The 19,891-nt window shown below is 37.6% G+C and overlaps 1 protein-coding gene across 5 annotated transcripts in view; it reads right to left on the bottom strand.

The window, feature by feature from the left end:
* LOC131078252 (putative UPF0481 protein At3g02645) overlaps nt 1-19,891 on the bottom strand; it is a 95,821-nt gene that overhangs the window by 22,367 nt on the left and 53,563 nt on the right. The gene's annotated exons all lie outside the window — the stretch shown is intronic.

Raw genomic sequence — 19,891 nt, 5'->3', positions numbered from 1 at the left:
CCAAGATAGATGGAAGGCTCAAAATGAGGAAGCACTTGGTTTAATTAGTATTTCAATGGTTCTTGATTTGTATGTTCTAATTGGAAATTGTACAAAAGCGTATGAAGCTTGGGAAATTTTAAAAACAACTTAAGATAGCTCAAATGAATCCTGAAAAATTTAGCTTGAAGATCAACTTGAAGATCTCAGGTATATAGATTTTAAAACTATCGATGAATTCTTATTAAAGTTTGATTTTGTTAATAGTCAATTAACTGGTTTAGGAGTTACGTTAGCTAATTTACGTTTGATTCATCTTATTCTTAAAAAATGTCTTCCTCGTCAATTTCAACAATTTATTACGAATATTTATGCTCAACTTGCTATTCCTAGTTTAGCTACTCAATTAACTTATGATATTTTTTGTCACTAATCACATATGCAACATCACTTTGGAGCTAACAACATCTATTGATGGATGAGGGCAAGAACGGGAAAATGGAGGGAACAACATTTGCAAGGGGAAATTTTAATTTGAGAAATGGAGGGAACAGCAATGCTGGGTCCTCTGGGTCTGAATCCACTACAGCTTGAGGACATATAGCTGATGATGAGGATGGAAGACAGGATGGGGACCCACGAACATGGGACACTCCTCTCAATCCTAAAAATTTAAAAAACATGCAAGATTCTTGCCCCGAGGTGGTGCAGGTTGATTTAGGTACTACCAAGGAGGGGTGAATACCTAAACCATGGAATAGCCTCTTCGCTAGACAAGCCTTTGGCAAACCGACTTGTAAATCTTCTCTCCCCTTTGTGAAGGATATATCAGATAATAAAATAGGTAAACTTGAGATTGAGGTTCCTAATTTGGTTATTGATCATAGCATTTCTTTAATGTCTCTCTCTTTGGTGGGAGAATTTGTCGGACCCCAACCTAATATTGAGGATGTTAGATCCTTTGTTAAAAGAAAATGGAGAATGAAAGGACAGGTTGAAGTTTCTGCCCTGCTAAGGGGTTTTTTTGTGTTTTCTTTTTCATGTGGGAAAGATTTGGAAGTAGTTCTAAGTGGAGGCCCCTGGATGTTTGGTAAATCATCTCTTTCTATTAGAAAATGGACCCCTAACATGGAACTAAATGATTCCTTTTTTGAATCTGCCCCGGTGTGGGTTAGACTACCTGGACTACCATTGGAATACTGGGTGGAGGATGTTTTCTTAGGAATTGCTAACTCCTTTGGGGAGCTTATTGCGATAGACCTAATGACTGCAGCTCACAAGAGACTTGTGTATGCACACATCTGCATCAACATTTCACAGAATATGGATCTCCCAAGTACCATTGATATAAATTCCAAACTTGGGTTATGGGAACAAACCATTGAATTTGAATCTCTCACTTTTGTGTGCTTTTCTTGCAAAAAAGTAGGTCACTGGGCTAAGGCTTGTCCTAGCAACCCTAAAAGACCTATGATTAAAGACAAAAATATTAATAAACTGGTATGGAAAGAAAAAAAAACAGCAAAGTTTGCAATAAGGCAGAAGAAAAAAGTGGAAATTTGATTTCAGAAAATTAGGAAAATGAATCCAGTGACTTAACTAAAGACCCTACTATGAAGGGGAACAAGAAGAATGAAACTAAGGAGTTTGAGATCAAAATAGGTAATACCTTTGAAGCCCTTCAGTTGCAAGAAAAGGAGGATGAAATCAGTACATAGACCCTTGAGGATGGTGAGATTGAGGATATCACTGACTCTCATCACGAGGAACGATATCAACCCATGTCAAAGAAAGAAGAACCTTGTTTAGGGAAAGAGCTTCAGGAACATGAAATAGAAATGAGAAGGAGCAATAAGTTTGGATCATCACAAGCAAACTTAAATGCCTTATTCTAGAACATAGAAGTAAATATGACCACTTCACCCTGGAAAATAGAAAAGCTTTGGAGTAACATACAAGATGAATCCAGGACAGAACAACAAGAAGAAAACATGATAGAAAATGAAAAGAAAATGAAGACCAAGAAAACAGGAGGTCCTAATGGAGTAAAAACCAGAACCAGATCTAAGGTAGATTTTGGGGCATCGAGATCCCCACCAGGACGCAAAACAATGAAATAGCATAGGGACCAGGAGAGTAAACAAAACATAGCTGATGGAAGGCAGAGAACTATCAAGGAGTCCTGCCCCCAGGTCTCAAAATGAAGGTAATATCATGGAACATCAGAGGCCTAAACGGTCTCAATAAACAGGATATATTAAGGAATCTTATTCGAGATCAAAATCCGGATATTATCCTGATTGAGGAAACTAAAATGAGCAAAGAGAAAGTGGAGAAAATTAAATTTTTTTAAAATGGGGGAGTCTATGGCAGTAGCTCAAATGGCACCTCTGGAGGAGTTGCTATATTCTGGAATAAAAGCACAACTTTTGGAGATATGATTGATGAGGATGGCAATATTCTATCCTTAAAAGCTAGAAATATTTTTGATGAGAAGGAATTTGTTATAACTAATATCTATGCCCCTAATTCCAAACATGCTAGAAGTAAATTTTGGGAAAAAGTTCAGCAAAAACGAAAAAAATTTCTCTATGAACAGTTGGATTGTAATGGGAGATTTCAATACTCCTCTGCAAGATAGAGAAAAATTTGGAGGTAGTCAAGCTCAACCTGAAAGCAGATCTGACCTGATGGACTTTATCAATGACAATGCTCTCATTGATTTGGATCTCAGTGGAGCCTCCTACACTTGGTCAAACCGAAGAGATGGTGAAGATCTTATCCAAGTAAGACTTGATAGAGCTCTTCTCTCTAATGATTTGATTCTTTCTCATAGTTGTTCCCTTTCTGTCATTAATAGAATTGGATCAGATCATTATCCCATTTCCTTTGTTGCTGAGAACTCTAAGCAAAATCAAAGATTCCCTTTTCGCTTTGAAAAGATGTGGATATCCCACCCCAATCTTGAAAAGTCCATTGTTGAATGGTGGAATCTTGATATTAATGGAACAACCATGTATAAAGTTGCCAAAAAACTTTAAAATGTCAAAACCAACATTAGGACTTCGAACAAAAAGGTCTTTGGTGATATTTTTGATTCAAAGAAAAAGCTAAAGGATAAAAGTGGTGACGATTAGAATGTTGGCAATTCTTCCCTTCATCATATCTGAAGAGCAAAAAGGATTTGTTCCTGGTAGACAGATTCTTGATTCAATCATTCTTGTTCATGAGAACATACACTCAGCGCTGCAAAGAAAGAAGGTTTCTTAAGGCTTATGATAGAGTTGAATGGGATGTTCTATTTAAAATCATGGGGGCTTTTGGTTTTGATGGTAAGGTTATCAAAATAATCAAAGAACTAATCACTACTCCTATGTTCTCTATTTTGGTTAATGGATCTCCTACAATTTTTTTTAAAAACTCTAGAGGGCTAAGACAAGGAGACCCCATATCACCTATCCTTTTTACCATTCTGGCTGAAAGTATGAGTAGAATGATTCATAAATTGAAACAAAGAAAAATTATCAAAGGTCTTCAACCTTCTTCTGCCAATGTGTTTTGCACTCATCAACAGTTTGTTGATGATACTATCATCATGGGATATTCTTCAATCAAGGAGGCTGAAGCCTTCAAAATTGCTCTCAACTCCTATGCTTTGGCAACTGGTAAACTTGTTAACTAGGACAAATCAGCTATGTACTTTCTCAATACTCCAGTTATAAGACAACAGAGAATAGCCAATATAATTGGTTGTAAAGTAGACTTGCTACCTTCTACCTACCTGGGTCTTCCCTTAGGGATGGCTCCCCCAAATTCTTTCTGGAATATGATCATTGATAAAATTAATAAGAGACTTGTAGGATGGAAAGGTTCAATGTTATCTCAAGTTGGGAAAATGCAGCTCCTCCAAGCAACTCTTCAAAATCTCCCTGTTTATGCCCTCAGTCTGTTTGGTATTCTGGCTAAAATTGCTGAAACTATGGAAAGAATTTAGAAGAGATTCTTATGGTCAGGAGATGAAGAAAAGAAGAGAATACCTTTGATTGCATGGGACAAGGTGTGTAGACCAAAGAACATAGGAGGGTTGGCGATTAAGATTATTAAAACTTTTAACAAAGCTCTTCTTGCCAAGCAGTTATGGAGAGCTTTTGACATTAAGAAAGACTGGAGCCAAATTTGGTTTGACAAATACATTAAGAATTAGACTATCCAAGGGATCCTCAATGATGAAGATATCCTGGCTGGATCTTTCATCTGGAATAGTGTAACCAAACCCATAAAAGTTGCAAAAGCTGGAGCTGGATGGGTCCTTGGAAAAGGTGACAATATAAGGTTTTGGGAAGACCCCTGGATGAAGAATGAAGCCCTATTTGATCAAAACAACAATAAAGTTATTGAAGAATGTAAAAGGAGGTTTGGGCTAATGGTTTGTGACTATTGGAAGGAGAATATGTGGGCCAATCTTGAGGACATCCATCCTGGTCTTTCCTTTATTCAGAAAGAGTTACTATCCTTTTCCCCTAACAACAACTATGATGATGTTTTCCTCTGGAAAAGTGACCCTAAAGGTGAATTCATAGTTTCCTCTACTTATAAAAACACCTTTTCTCAAATCCGCAATCCCTTTTGGAGTAAATTTTGGAACAGCATCTTGATCCCTAAAGTCAACATGTTCTTTTGGCTTGCTTCTCATAATAGTATCCTTACTATTGATAATTTAATTCGAAGGGGCTTCAAATTCCCTAATAGATGTGAGCTCTGTCAGAAGGAGGAGGAATCAGTTGATCACCTATTTTTTCATTGCTCCTTCACTAGGGAAATCTGGTGTAAAATATGGGAAAAATGGAAAATTAATTGGGTCATGAACAAAAGCATTAAGGATATAATATGGCAATGGAATTATCCTACCAAATGTCAAATTATTAAAATCCTGTGGTCCCTGACCCTCCCCATGATATGCTGGGGCATTTGGAAAGAAAGGAATAACAGGATATTTAGGGAAGAAAAGTGTAATACTCAGGTTGTCTTTCAAAAAATATGCAAGGCTATAAAGGAGAACATCAACATCCTTCACAAGAATAATCAGCAATGGGCTATTATAAATATGAATGATATGGAAAAAGGCATTATTACTGAATGGAATCTGATTCATAAGGTCTACAGAGTGGATAACAACAAGAAGAGAGAAAACATTGTTTGGAGGTTCCCTAATTATGACTGGATAAAGGTTAATTTTGATGGGGCCGCCAAAGGGAACCCTGGAAAGGCTGGTGGAGGTGGAGTTATCAGAAATGCTCAAGGAAGGTGTATTGCTTCTTTTGCTTCCCCTTTTGGAATCCAAAACAACCATGTGGTTGAAGCTATGGCCATGCTTAAGAGCCTCCAGTTAGCCCAGGAATTCAAATTTAAAAAAATATGGCTTGAAGGGGATTCCTTAAATATTATACAAGCCCTCAAAGGTATTAGTTCAGTCTCCTGGAATATTGCTAATATTATTAAAAATTCTAAGACTATCCTTAATAACTATGTTAGCATTATTTTAACCCATGCTTTTAGAGAGGGTAACAAGGTTGTGGATATCCTTGCTAATGAAGGGGTTAATTTGGAAAAGGGGGTCAAATATATAGGGGAAGATCACATTAAGTGGGAGATTAAGGAACAATTATATTTTGATTGCCTTAATGGAGAAAGAAAATATTATGATTGAATTCTGGGGAATGAGTACCAATGACAGAGTTTGGGGGCGGATGAACTACCAGTCGATGAGTGCTCCTTGGCATCATAACCTAGAACACATGTGTGCAAGAGGTAATTGTAATAATAGCTAGGTTTGTATGAACATGAATGGCAATCTCAAAATTGTGAAAGTCTCTTTTCAAGGAGAAACCAGAAACACAGAGTTTTACTTGCGGGCTGAGAGTTGTAACAGAGGTGATTGTGACCTGGAAAGCAGAATGGGAGGCAACCTTAATAGGAATGAACCGTCCAGTTGGGAGCACTGGAAGAGCAAAAGGAAGGTGTGGAGAAGGCTCCATTGACACAGGTTCACAGATTATATGGAGAAGCTCCATGGTAGTAGAAGCTCTGTTTCTTAGGGGTTCACAAAAAGATGGAGCAATAACATGGCTACCTTGTTTGGGGAAATCTGGCACATTGATGAAAGTCTGATCTCGGAGGTTACGGGGCTCAAGATGGAGGGGACCAAATTCTATAGGGATAGAAAGTATGCCACTGAGGGCTTCAAAAACTTCCCTAAGATGGAGGATGAGAAGAGAAACCTGGAGAAGAAGGATAATATATCTTACTTCACCCCCCAATAGGTAAAACCTTTATGGCAAAAAATTCTTAGGGCATTAATGGAATATTTAACTGTGGATGGTAGGTTTACAAAAATTTACAATTATCACTTCGCCATCCTGAACCACTTCTGCCATGGGGTGAAAATTTCTTTGCCCTTCTATCTTGCTTCTTCTCTTAACGAGAGCTTGGCCAACCATATTAAAAAACCCAATTCCTACCCTCTTGTGCACCAGGGTCTCATTCTGCTAATCTATGAATATATGAAGGATAAGACTAGGGCAACAAAGGATGACCCCTTAATTCTCAATGCTCAAATTTCTGAGAAAAGCATAGACTCTGGTTCAACTGAGGAGACCAGAACCCCTACCCATAAAAAAAGGAAGGTTGATATTGTGCAGGAAGAAAAGGATGTGCTTTGTGAGGAAGAAGAGGGAAAGAATAATGAAGAAATTTATAAAAAGGAGATCAATAAGGAGGAGAAGTATGGGGAAGGAGAGGAAGGGGGCAATTCGGAGAATAGTCAACATAATATTGAAGGCTCGAAAACTGAGAAAGAGGCTCTGAAGCCTAAGGAAGGTGAAAACGCTAATGCGGAGGAGACAGAACAAAGCAAGGATTCTGTGGAAACCATTCTAGATACCGCCCACAATTGCACCCTTAAATTCTTCAATTTTCAGAAGTGGGTGGTGGAAAACATTACCAGCATGCAGGGAAAATAGAGGGAGTTGGAAGTTAAGATCAACAAGCTGATCAACATGTCTGATTCTGGGAAGTAGCACAAGGAGATGGAGAATAGTGAAGCGGAGGAAGAAATGGAAATGGAAGACTAGCTGGAGAAAGACTTGATTAAAGGCAACTTGAAACACCTGGAGGATGTCATCAAAATTCTAAAGGAACAAGTGGAGGAGGATAAGGACAATGTCAATGCCCGGATGGCCAGAAACAAGAAAGCCTTGAAAAGCCTTATGGATCATAGCCTCCAGGTTCTAAAAGTCTCCTCCCAGAACATGAACGCGCTGGTGAATCCCCTGGAAAAGAAAAACCAGGAGAAGAACCTGGTGGTTATTGAAGATGCTCCTACTTCCAGCCTAAGCCACCAGACCTCTAGGCGCAGAACCGGGCAAACTACGGCGGAGAAGGAAATGAAGATGAAAGATAGCCAGACTACTCAGGAAAATACTGATCTGAGGGAAGCGGCAAAGGCAATGATGATTTTAGTACATGATGCAGAAGAAACCATGAAGAATTTCTAAATTTTTATTTTTGCTGGGCTTGGGGCCAACTTCTTGCTAGCCTTTTGTTGTCCTTTCCTATGTTGCTGGTCTTTTTGCTAGTGTTTTGCTGCTATTGTATTTTGTTGCTTTATTGAATATCTTTTTTATGTTTTTGGGTTTCGGGTCCCTTAAAACCTTTTTTTAATTAATAAAAAACTTATGATATTTTTTCATAATTTATTACGTTAAGAGGAAGCTAAATTAATTCAATTCGGTACTCTTAAAAATAGTGAACATGCTTTTATGTCTAAAAACCAAAATAATAATAATAATTTTAGATCCAATAATAATAATCACAAATCTTCTAATTATCAATCTCATTCTAAATCCTATCATAACAATTCTCATAATAATAATCATAATAATATGTACAATAATCAAAGGAATAATTCTCAAACAAGACCCCATTGCCCATATTGTGGGAAAGATGCACATATTACTAATAATTGTTTTAAGAAGCAAAATTGTAAAAAGCCCATGAACCAAAATAATCAAAATAATCAACAACATAAACCTCATTATAAGAAAGGTAATAATAATGGTAATTCATCTCATCATGCATTTACATGTACTTATAATGTTTCTCAACCACTCGAGTGGATTATTGATTCTGGTGCATCTCAACATGTTACCTCTCATAAAGAATGTTTTGAATCTTTTCATCCTGATACTTCTAATATCCCTGTTCAATTAGCTAATAATCATAGTTGCAAAGTTGAAGCTATTGGTGATGTGAATGTTCCTAATGGGAAATTACATGATGTTGTTTATGTTCCTGAATTAAAATAAAATTTGATTTCAGTTCCTAAACTTTGTCAAGATTATAAGATTAACTTTTATAGGGGCATGTGTTATATCATTGATCCAAAAACTAATAATGTTATTACTACTGCTAAAATGGATAGTGATAACTTATTCAAGTTCTATGAATTTGCTCCTACAAAGTATTCCTTGCTGACTACTATTGATTTTACTATATGGCATGAAAGAATTGGCCATCTCAATTCTAATTATATTTCATTGATGCAAAAAGAAAATATGGTTGATGGATTGCCTAGTATTGTTCCTTCTCAAATTGTTTGCAATGGTTGCATGAGTGGTAAGATGCATAGGGAACCCTTTCCTCATGGTCAATCCTAGAGGGCATATACTAAATTGCATCTAGTTCATAGTGATCTCTTGGGTCTCATGGAGAATCCCTCCATCCAAGGATCAAGGTATGATCTTACCTTTGTTGATGATTTTTCAAGGAGAACATGAATATATTTCCTTCATAGTAAGGATCAAGTGGTTGATGTGTTTACTGAATTTCATATGTTTGTAGAAAGACAATCTGGTTCTAAAATTAAGATTCTTCACGCTGACAATGGAAGAGAATGTGTCTATAATTCATTTAATGCTTATTTGAAATCTTTTGGAATTAAACATGAGCTTACAATTCCTTATACACCACAACAAAATGGCGTGGTGGAATGGAAGCATAGGACAATTGTTGAAATGCCTAGATGTTTATTGCATGCAAAAAATATGGATTACAAGTTTTGGGTTGAAGCTATGGCTTGTACAACTTATTTAATTAATAGAACACCTACCAAAGCCTTAAAGGATAAAACTCCTGAAGAAGCTTGGTCTGGTAGAAAGCCCAATTTGCAAAATTTAAGAATTTTTGGTTCCATAGCTTATGTTCACAAACCTAAGGAGAAAAGAAAAAAATTAGATGCTAAATCTTCTCCTTTTATTTTTGTTGGTTATGATGAAAATACTAAAGGTTATAGAGTTTACAATCCTATTACTAACAAGGTAAAATTTGCAAGAGATGTTTGTATTGCAGAAAAAAGGCATTCATGATTGTTCTAAAGTGGAAGATGATGAACTTTCTCAAAGCAAAGTTGTGCTTGTGGAGGACCAACCTCCTTTTCTTAACCCTACTCCTAATGCATCTCTTTCCATTCCTTCTAGTGATAGTGATGATGATAATAATAACTCTACTCCTCATGACTCTTCTTCTAGTGATGAATCCATTACTTCTAAAAGAAGACCTAAATGGTTTAAATCTTTAATTCAAGATAGTGATGAATACTTAGCTAGAATGGATAGAAATCAAGCTATAAGAGTTAATTATTGTAATTATGATTTAATGACTACTATTATGAATTCTAATAATCCTAAAACATTTGATCAAGCCAAAAATCAACCACATTGGCAAAAAGCAATGAAGGAAGAATATGATACTTTAATTTCTAACCAAACTTGGGATTTAGTTCCCTTGCCTCATGGTAAAAATCTTGTTTCTTGCAAGTGGCTTTATAAAACTAAATTGAATTCTAATAATCAAGTTAGTAAATTTAAAGCTAGATTAGTTGCTAGAAGTTTTTCTCAAATTGAAGGCTTAGATTATACTGAAACTTTTGCTCCTGTTGCTAAAATGCCTACAATTAAACTTGTTCTTGCTTTAGCTTCTAGAATGAATTGACCTATTCACCAAATGGATGTTAAAAGTGCTTTTCTTAATGGTGATTTACATGAGGAAATTTATATGTCTCAACCTCCTGGTTTTATTAAAGAAGGTAATGCACACTTAGTTTGTAAATTAAAGAAATCAATTTATGGATTAAAACAATCTCCTAGGGAGTGGTATTCAAAGATTAATGCTTTCTTTCTTTCTCAAGGATTTATTAGAAGTAAAAATGATCCTAAATTGTATATTAAACATAGTGAAGATGATGTTATCATTATTATCTTGTATGTAGATGATTTGATTCCTACTTCAAGTTCCAATACTTTGATTTTTGATATTAAGTTTCAACTTAATCAAAAATTTCAAATGACTGATTTAGGTCTTTTACATTATTTCTTAGGAATGCAAATTTGGCAAACCTCTAAAGGAATTTTCTTATCTCAAAGTAAATATGCTCAAGATCTCATAGATAAGTTTAACATGAATGATGCTCACCATGTTTCAATTCCTATTGAACCAGGCACTAAGTTAATGCTTGATATGCAAACTCCACTTGTTGATCCTACTTTGTATAGACAATTAGTTGGAAGCTTGAATTACTTAACTCTTACTAGACCGGATATTGCTTATAGTGTTGGTTTGGTTTCAAGATTCATGTCTAAACCTCAAGAAACACACTTTAAAGTTGCTAAAATAATTTTAAGATATATTAAAGGAACTATTAATGTAGGTTTGTTTTATGATACAAATTATGATTTTACTTTAAAAGGTTTTACTGATTCTGATCTAGGTGGAGATTCCAATGATGGGAAACATACTTGTGGTTATTGTTTTTTTGTTGGTTCGGGAGCAATTTCTTGTAATAGTAAAAAGAAACAATCTACCTCTCTTGGATCCACTAAAGCTAAGAACAAAGGATGCACTAATGCTTCCAAAGAAGTCTTGTGGCTTAGAAGACTACTTGAAGATTTGGGTCTACCTCAACGCGAACCAACTCAATTGTATTGTGACAACCAAAGTGCCATTGCCTTGGCTAAAATTCCAGTATTCCATGCAAGGACAAAACACGTTTCTCTCCAACACCACTTTATTAGAGAACAAATTGAAGACAACCAAGTTTCACTCCTCTATTGCAATGGGGAAGACCAAGTTGCAAATATTTTGACCAAGCCACTTTGTAAAGAAAAGTTCCAATTTCATTGTAAAAATCTTGGATTGCAATCCATTGAAGGGTTTGATGTAAACTCCCCAAGTAAAGCTTAAGGGGGGGTGTTAGAATATTTAATCTTTACTTGTCTTAGGTTTATTTGTATTTAGTTTAGGATATTCCTTTGGAATTCCTACATGTAAATTGTCGTCTAGTACATGTGTGAGGACAAGTCATTTCTTTTATTTTCCTTTATTAAGGAATATTAGATTTCCTCCATAAGAGGATGTGGACACATGGCACACACATTTTATGAATGGTGGCATTCATAGATTTGGGAGTTACTTTGTAACTCCTCTCCTCATCTCTATTTAAGAGATGTCTCCCCTCTCATTTCTTCTTAATGACAATATTATAAAGAGCTTCTTGCTCTCTCTCTCTCTCACACACACATTTTAGGCTTTTCCTCATTCATAATATCACAAGGGGTTTTTCTTTGCTTTTCCCCTTTCAAAAGTTCTCGTGCCTCCTTCTTCACATTTGGGTGATTGCTCCAAGGTTTTCGCATTTCTTTTGGTAACATTTACTTCATCAATAAACTTACTTGGATTTTATTTTTCTTCCCTTGCTCTTGTCTTTCCTTTCAATTTTAATATATTTGTAAGATTAATATAAAATTTTATCCGGTATCTAATAATTTTCTATGATGCGAAATGGCAAGGCATGTGAAAGGCAGAAATAGCCTCTCTCTTTTCGACCAGCCCTTTCCTCTGCGAAATTTTTATCATGGTTATGGAAACCACTTTGCGGTTCTAGCGAATGATGTTAGGGAAAATGAATTCAGCCAAGCTAAATCTCGGATCAGCAAACAAGAAGCCTTTTATGCTAAAACAAAATACCCACTGGTTGTATTGGCTAGGGCTTCCCTTCCTTCGCTCCAAGATAGGGATCAAAAATGGCAACCAGTAAGGCGTCGTAATAAGAAGGAAGAAAAGAAAGCAAATTGCTTAAAGAGACATCCCAACCCTAGGTGGAAGGAAGGTTCTATAAAACCTAGTCGAACAAATAGTCCAACGGCTTCAGATATCAAAATGTTTGATGGCAATTCTGCCAAAGATAGCCCCAATGGGATAACCATTGACATTGATTCCGATACATTGGATAGGTATTGAATGCATTGCAACAAAAGAATGTTTTTTGCATGATGGAAAGGTTGGGGGATCCCATCTGAACAAATTGTCAACTAGGTAGCATCTTCCCTCAATAACAAGGTAAAAATTGATATCCTCCCTGATCAATTCTTAGCTATTGAATGTGGTAATCAAAATTTTAAAAACTCAGTATTAAATAGGGGTTTGCTTGAGTTTAAGGGCTTAGGTTTTGATTGTTGGGAGTGGAAAACCCTCTTTCATCTGTCACTGTTAAATTTGTGTATGGTCAATAGAGCCATATCTCTCGATACAGTTCCAATCGAATTAAGAAATAATGACTTCTTGAGAATTCTAGGGAATAAAATAGGCAAATTTGTTGAAGTTAAAAAATCTACTTTAAGCTTCTTTAACAATGTTATGATTGTCAACATGAATGTAAACATTAAAAACATCGATTCAATAACACTAAAGTATGGAAATCAAAGTTTACCTCTTGAATTACCCTTCTACAATGGCCCTTTTGAAATGGATAGACCAAGGAAAAATGCTTACCCCAAATTAATTACTGAACCAAGAGTAGCTCCAATTAAATTTGTGAATGGAGGACGATTTACCATCACAGGTTTTAATAAACTTAGCACTAATCCTCCCTCTCTGGCTCTTTGTGGTCGGAAAGCCCCAATTAAGCTTCCATATTCTCAGCCTCAACCTCCTCTACTGCCTATCCCTCCCAAGGGGGACCCTAATAGAAGGGCTGATAATTTAGAAGAAGGGGAAATTTGTGAAGGGCTTCCTCATAATGAACAATCCGGCATGGTTATGTCACCAGTAGGCTCTCTTATCTTACAGGATAGAGAGTACTCCTCAAATACTTCCCCTTCAAGGGATCTGACCACCCTATCACTTCCAAAAGATGAGGGCATCTCTACCCAAGATCTAGATAGGATTTCCCAACAATCCCATCAAATCTCCCCAGTCTCAAAAATGATAACCCCTCTTGAGGAAAAGGCAAGTCCCTCTTCCCCGAAGACTGACCTTGTCACAACTCAAGCTTCTGGGGCTGATCAAGTAGCAAAGGAAGTTGATATCATCACCAACTTTATAGGGGAAGAAGTAGTAAAGGACCTCATGGATCAATTGATTGAAGAAATCTGTGATAATGAAGAACTAGAAAGACAGAGAGATCTCCTCGTTAACAACTTGGTTAATATTACTAGAGTTAACTTAGACACAGAGGAATTCTTCATAGCATCAGAGAGTGAGGAAAATCAGCATCTTAACACTTTAGGCATTCTCTGCTCGGGCAAAAGTAAAGACTCCCCAAATTGCGCTAAACTCAGTAAAAGAAGGGGTAGGAGATCCTTAGCCGAATTAAGACCAGAGGATGGAGAAGCTAAGGGTCAATCCAAAATATCAACTCTTTTTAATGTAGGGGAGGGGAAGTACCTCCCCACTGAGCCATGAAAATCATAACATGGAATGTTAGGGGATTGAATGCCCCTAACAAACAATGCATCTTAAAGTGTTGTATCTTTGTATCTAAACCTGACTTAATATTAATTCAAGAAACAAAAATGAATGTATCCAAGATTTCTATCTTTGGGCAAACACTGGGGGTTAAACAACTTAATCACTCCCTAGCCTCTAGTGCTTCAGGGGGCCTAGCTATCATTTGGGATCCTAGATCTCTTTCATTCACACCTCTAGAGATCCAGCAAAATTAGATAAGAGGAGAAGTTGTAATCCATAAAAATAACCTTAGATTTAAATTGATTAATGTCTATGGCCCCATCCAGAACAATGATAAGGTGAAAGTATGGAAGGACATTGAGATCTTTCTTAAAAAATTCTCAAACGACCTCAGCATCATTAGAGGAGATTTTAATGCCATTACTAAAACCTCAGATAAAAGAGGGGGAAGCAGTAGGCTCCCCCCTTCAGCTATAGATTTCAATCTCTGGATCAATAGGAATTCCTTACTGGAAATTAAGACAACAGATAATGCCTTCACCTGGAACAATAGAAGATCTGGATTTTGTAACATAGTAGAAAAGCTTGATAGGTTTTTTATCCATGGTGGGCTCTCAGGACTGGATTACTCCTTAAAGGCAGAGCCTCTTCCTATATTAGGATCGGACCACTTTCCTCTTCAATTAAACTTATTATCAGATTTTACCCCAAAAAAATGCCCCTTCAAATTCAAAAATATGTGGTTTAGAGATGAAAATTTTCTAAGCTTACTTGAAGAATGGCGGAGTAGCTCCACTTTCTCAGGATCAAAGATGTTTATTGTTGCAAGCAAGCTAAAACTTATTAAACAGAAGCTCTTAGAGTGGAATAGGACCATATTTGGTAACATCTTTGATGAAAAATCATCAATAGAGAATGATCTTAACAGGGTCAATATTGAGGTCATGAAAAGAGGGATGGATGAGCACCTTTTCCTTAAGGAGAAGGCCCTTCTCTCAGATTATGGAAAGATATTAGCCTATGAGGAAATCTTCTAGAAACAAAAATCTAGAGAGACCTAGCTAAGGGAAGGAGATCGTAATACCAAGTTCTTCCACAATAGTAATAAGCAAAGGAGAGGAGTCAACCGAATTTCTCAAATAAGGAACTCCCAGGGTTCCATCTTGACTGAACAAGATATGGTTGTGTCTGAAGCAGCTAACTACTATGAGAATATCCTAAACAATCTTGAAGGCTCTGACCTTAAGGGCCAACTCGACTTCATCAAGAATATTCCGAAACTCATAACTAGTGACCATAACCAAACCCTTCTAAAGAAATTTTCAGTGGAGGAGGTCAAATATGCCCTCTTCAAAATGAACTCGGACAAAGCTCCAGGTCCAGATGGCTTCCCAACCAGCTTTTTTAAAAAATGTTGGGATTTTATGGGAACAGAAATCACAGAGGCCTTGGAAGGTGTAAGAAACTTGGGAAAGATTCTTAAAGAAGTCAATAACACCTTTCTTGCCCTCATTCCAAAAAAGGAAAACCCGGAGAGTTTCAATGATTTTAGACCAATTTCTCTATGCAACACTTTGTACAAACTGTTAACTAAAACCTTAGCAGCTAGACTCCAAAATCTCCTTCTAGTTATTATTAGTGAAGAACAAACCGGTTTTGTCATGCAAAGATCAATCTATGATGGAGTGATCATTGCCCAAGAAGCTTTGCATTCAATTTAGCTTAACAAATCACCAAGCATGTTAATCAAATTGGACATCAGTAAAGCTTATGGCAAAGTTGATTGGCATTTCCTCTGCAAATGCCTAGAGGCCTTTGGTTTCTCAAAAACTTGGATCAACCTTATCTTTGAATGCATATCCTCCCCAAGATTCTTTGTTCTAGTTAATGGCTCCCCAGTAGGCTTCTTTAGTAGTTCGAGAGGGCTTAGGTAGGGGGACCCTATATCCCCCTTCCTCTTTATCATTATGGCTGAGGCCCTGGGAAGAACTATCATGATGGCTAAGAAGATTGGGAAGATTCAAGGAATTCCCATCACTAAAAACCTTCCCCCCTTTACCCACCAAAAATTTGTGGATGACACAATTCTCTTCGGACAAGGGGACTTAAGAGAGGCCCACGCTTTTAAAAACATCCTCAATTCTTACATGAGAGCCTCAGGTCAAGAGGTTAACTTAGCTAAATCTGCTATCTTTATGTTCAACATTGAACCTCCTCTTGAAAAAGATATTAGTAATGCTTTGGAAATTAGTATAGGATCCCTTCCTTGCAAATATTTAGGCATCCCCCTTGACAAAGGTAGGAGTCCCTCTAATTTGTGGAACAACTTAGTGGATAAGATCAAATCAAGAATCAGCTCATGGAAAGGGAAATGGCTTTCCTCTGCGAGCAGAGCCACTTTGGTTAAATCAGTTTTATCAGCTATGCCTATTTTCTAGCTTTCCCTTTAGCAGCTCTCTTCCTCCAAACTAACTGAAATTAACAGGCATCTAAGAACTTTCTTCTGGCAGGGAACTGATAACAACCACAAAATCTCTCTTATTTCCTAGGACAAGATATGCTCACCCAAGGAGGATGGGGGTTTAGGCATCAAAAATCCTCGAGTCCAAGGTAGAGCATTGGGGGCAAAGCTAGTATGGAGGTTATTCAGATTCCCACATCTTAAATGGGCTAGATTGCTTAACCTCAAGTACCTTAATGGAGATGACCCGTCCTGAATTTTCAGGGAATCCAATCCCCCCAGAGGCTCCCACCTTTGGAATTTTATGCTGGAATGTAGAAAGATCATTGCGGACAAGCTTACTTGGAACCTAGGTTCAGGGGACAAGGCCCTCTTCTGGTCAGATTCATGGGGAGGATACGAAGCAATAGAAAACATCCATGACTTTAGGACTACCTGAGCCCTTCTCGAAGCTAATAGAGGACCCCTACTAAATAGCTACCTTTCCCCTCTAAAGGAAGGGGATGGCTGGCAATGGATTGAAAGGGATGATGAAGTCATTCCAATAGGAGACAAGCTCAAAGTCTTGTCCATTCTCAACTCTAGAAACTTTGTCGCAAGTCATGTTAAGGACAAGCTAGTATGGGCAAGCTCCTTAAGTGGAGAATACAATGCCAGCGATGGATACTCCGACATATCCAATTCAGTTCTAAGACCCAAGGTAGAACTTCCTCTAAATCTATGCTAGGATAGGAATTGTCTACCTAAGGCAAGAATCTTCTCTTGGCTCACAATCCAAAACAAACTCCTCACTATAGAGAAATTCAGGCGTATGGGCTATGAGGGTCCTAGTAGATGTCCTCTCTGCGAAGCTAGGGAAGAGGATGCCAATCATATTCTCCTTAACTGTTCCTATGCTCATCAATGTTGGACTTGGTTTACCAGTATACTTGAGTGGTATGCAGCCTTCCCCAATACCATCTTAGGAATGCTGAAAGCTTGGCCTCATCTTAAGAAGGATTGTCTCTTTGAAGGACTATGGAAAGCTCTCCCATCATCCATAATCTGGGAACTTTGGAAAGAAAGAATTAGGTGCATCTTTAAGAATGAAAAATTAGAAGTCCACAGAGTCATTAATAAAATAGAGTCAGCTGTCACAGAGCTGGTTAATAATAGACTTGCATCGGGGTCACTTACAAATGTCTCCATGTCTCACTGGGATGAAAAGATCATAAAACGATGGAAAGGCTTGTCTATCCCTCCCTTTGTAGGTGAAGGCCCTTCGGCCTGCCTTCAATCTAGAGCCTTATGCAGGTGGCATCCCCCTGGTAAAGGGTGGTTGAAGTTAAACTTTGATGGGGCATCCCGGGGCAACCCAGGGCAAGTAGGGATAGGATGTGCTGTGCATAATTGGGAAGGTAGGGAAGTGGCATCCCTCACTACCCTAGCTGGCATTACCACAAACAACTGGGCAGAACTGTTAGCCTTGGTGGAAGGTTTGCTTATATGCAGAAAACTTGATGCGAGGTGTTTAGAAATTGAGGGTGATTCGACTATAATTATCAATGCTCTTAGGAAAGGCAGTACTCCCAACTGCAAGCTTAATACCTTGTTACCCAAGGCATTGGATCTATGTAAGGGGTTTGGGAGGGTCACATTTAATCACATTTACAGGGAGGGCAACAAAAGAGTAGATAAGCTCGCTAACTTAGGGGCTGATGGCATCAAACTCCTATCCCTGCCCTCCTAAGTTAATTTTAGTCCCTTCTATCTTCTCCTCCCCCTATCTTTTAGTATAGAGGATGGTATTTCCTTTTTCTACAATCCATTTTCAAAACCTAATCCTAGATCCATGAGGTTTAGATTATCATCCTTATTATAGATATCTTAGTATCCTCAGGAAGGTCTTGCCCCTGCAGTTAGACACAAGATGAGATTAGGGGTGACCCGAGCTTCACCAAAAATAAAACTGAAGGACTATGAATAAACTAAGTATATATCCAGAGGTCTGATTATGTAGGCAGGTGGCTATTCTCCATTCATCAATACAAATAGATAGATGGCTGGATAGATGCATACAGGCATATATGTATGTATAAACATACACTCATATATTTTCAAATATGATATATATACTCACTTTCACCCTCAAACCCGAGGGATAGTTATATCGATAATCACAAATCCTCATATATATATAAATACATTTCATGTAGAAGTTTTATATATATAATTTTATCTATTAAGCTCTAGAGATACTTAGCCATTTATCTCGCACTTTTTCTTGCCTAAAATAGATGCCATACCCATTCAAGCCAACCTTTAGAGTCTCTAGAGCCATCTTTCAAATTCATATTCATAAAATTCATTTCTTTAGATTCCCTTCTTTAGTTATTTTTCAGTAGGATCTAAACTCATTTAACTTAGATATCTTACACTTGGTCATACCGCAGTAAGGCCTCAAGCCTGGGTTAGTCCTCCTTTAGAACCTTCAAAGTCATGATTTAATAATCTTCGAAGATTCCCCCCTTTATATCGATCAGTTAGGCATGAAATTTAGAGAATTTTGGTAACACTTTATATGCGATGTAATAGGCTTAAGAATTAGTGGGAGACTTACCCATACATTAAATAAGTTTAGAATTATAAACATGTGCTCATATCCTAGCAAAGTATATGAAACATGGATGTAGAGCTAACCCTATTAATGTATAGTTAGCCTCTCGCTAAATCCTAAGCCTTTCTTGATATCCTAAGCTTTATTATGTGATCCCTATAGAAGGCCGACTCTAATAGCCGAATGAATCATTAAGGACAACCTTTACGTCAGCCACTCTCTCGATCAAAGTTGGAGTGACGGCTAACAGTGAAGGATGAGTTAGGCTACTGCAGTGATGGGACATTTGAGTTAACTCAGGTGCGGTGGCGGTAAGGTAATATTAATTACCTCTCATCTTGAAATTCTCACTCCCTGCTTGTTATTTACTATTTAGTCACTACTCATTATTAAGCTAGCAGAGTGCAAGTCCTTCCTTGATAGCTGAGAATCCTTTCGTAGAGCAACAATGGATACTATGCTTAGACTTATGGGATTGAGGCATCAGATGGCCTTTGTGGGTGAAATCAAAGATGAAAGATTGAGAGGTATCTTGGTTCAATAGAACCCTTTGATTTCTGGAGCAGTTATGAAATTCCTAGGGAAGGATTTCATAATGAATGAGGATCAAACCTGAGCTAACTCAGATATCGCCGCTATGTTCCTAGCCCTAGCAATGTATTTCGAAAGAGACAGAGAGGTGGTGGCAAATTTATGCAAGAAGGTCTTCATTAAGGACATTCTTGGTGAGTTGGAACGGGTTTTGGTGAACATAGACGATGATCTCACAGCTCCAAAGCCACAGGACTTGATGTCCTTTTTAGAAAAAACAAACCGGTTCCTCGTTTTCCTATTATAGTTATTGAAGACCACAGGGCCTTCGAAGCTCTACGCTCTATAAGGAACTGGAACTTCCAATTCCTCTCCTGGATCCTCATGGTAAAGAAACCCCCGCGGGAGAAGTGGCTGCAGAATTACTTGGATGCAGAAAATATTACGGTCATCCCTAATCACATGCCCATCCCTCGATCCCCTGAAACCCCCACTGCAAAGAATCTAGGGAGCTCGGAGGCCCA

Source organism: Cryptomeria japonica, chromosome 7 (assembly GCF_030272615.1).
Source record: "Cryptomeria japonica chromosome 7, Sugi_1.0, whole genome shotgun sequence".
In the NCBI taxonomy this organism is placed as follows: domain Eukaryota; kingdom Viridiplantae; phylum Streptophyta; class Pinopsida; order Cupressales; family Cupressaceae; genus Cryptomeria; species Cryptomeria japonica.
This window is presented reverse-complemented; position numbering and strand designations above follow the sequence as displayed.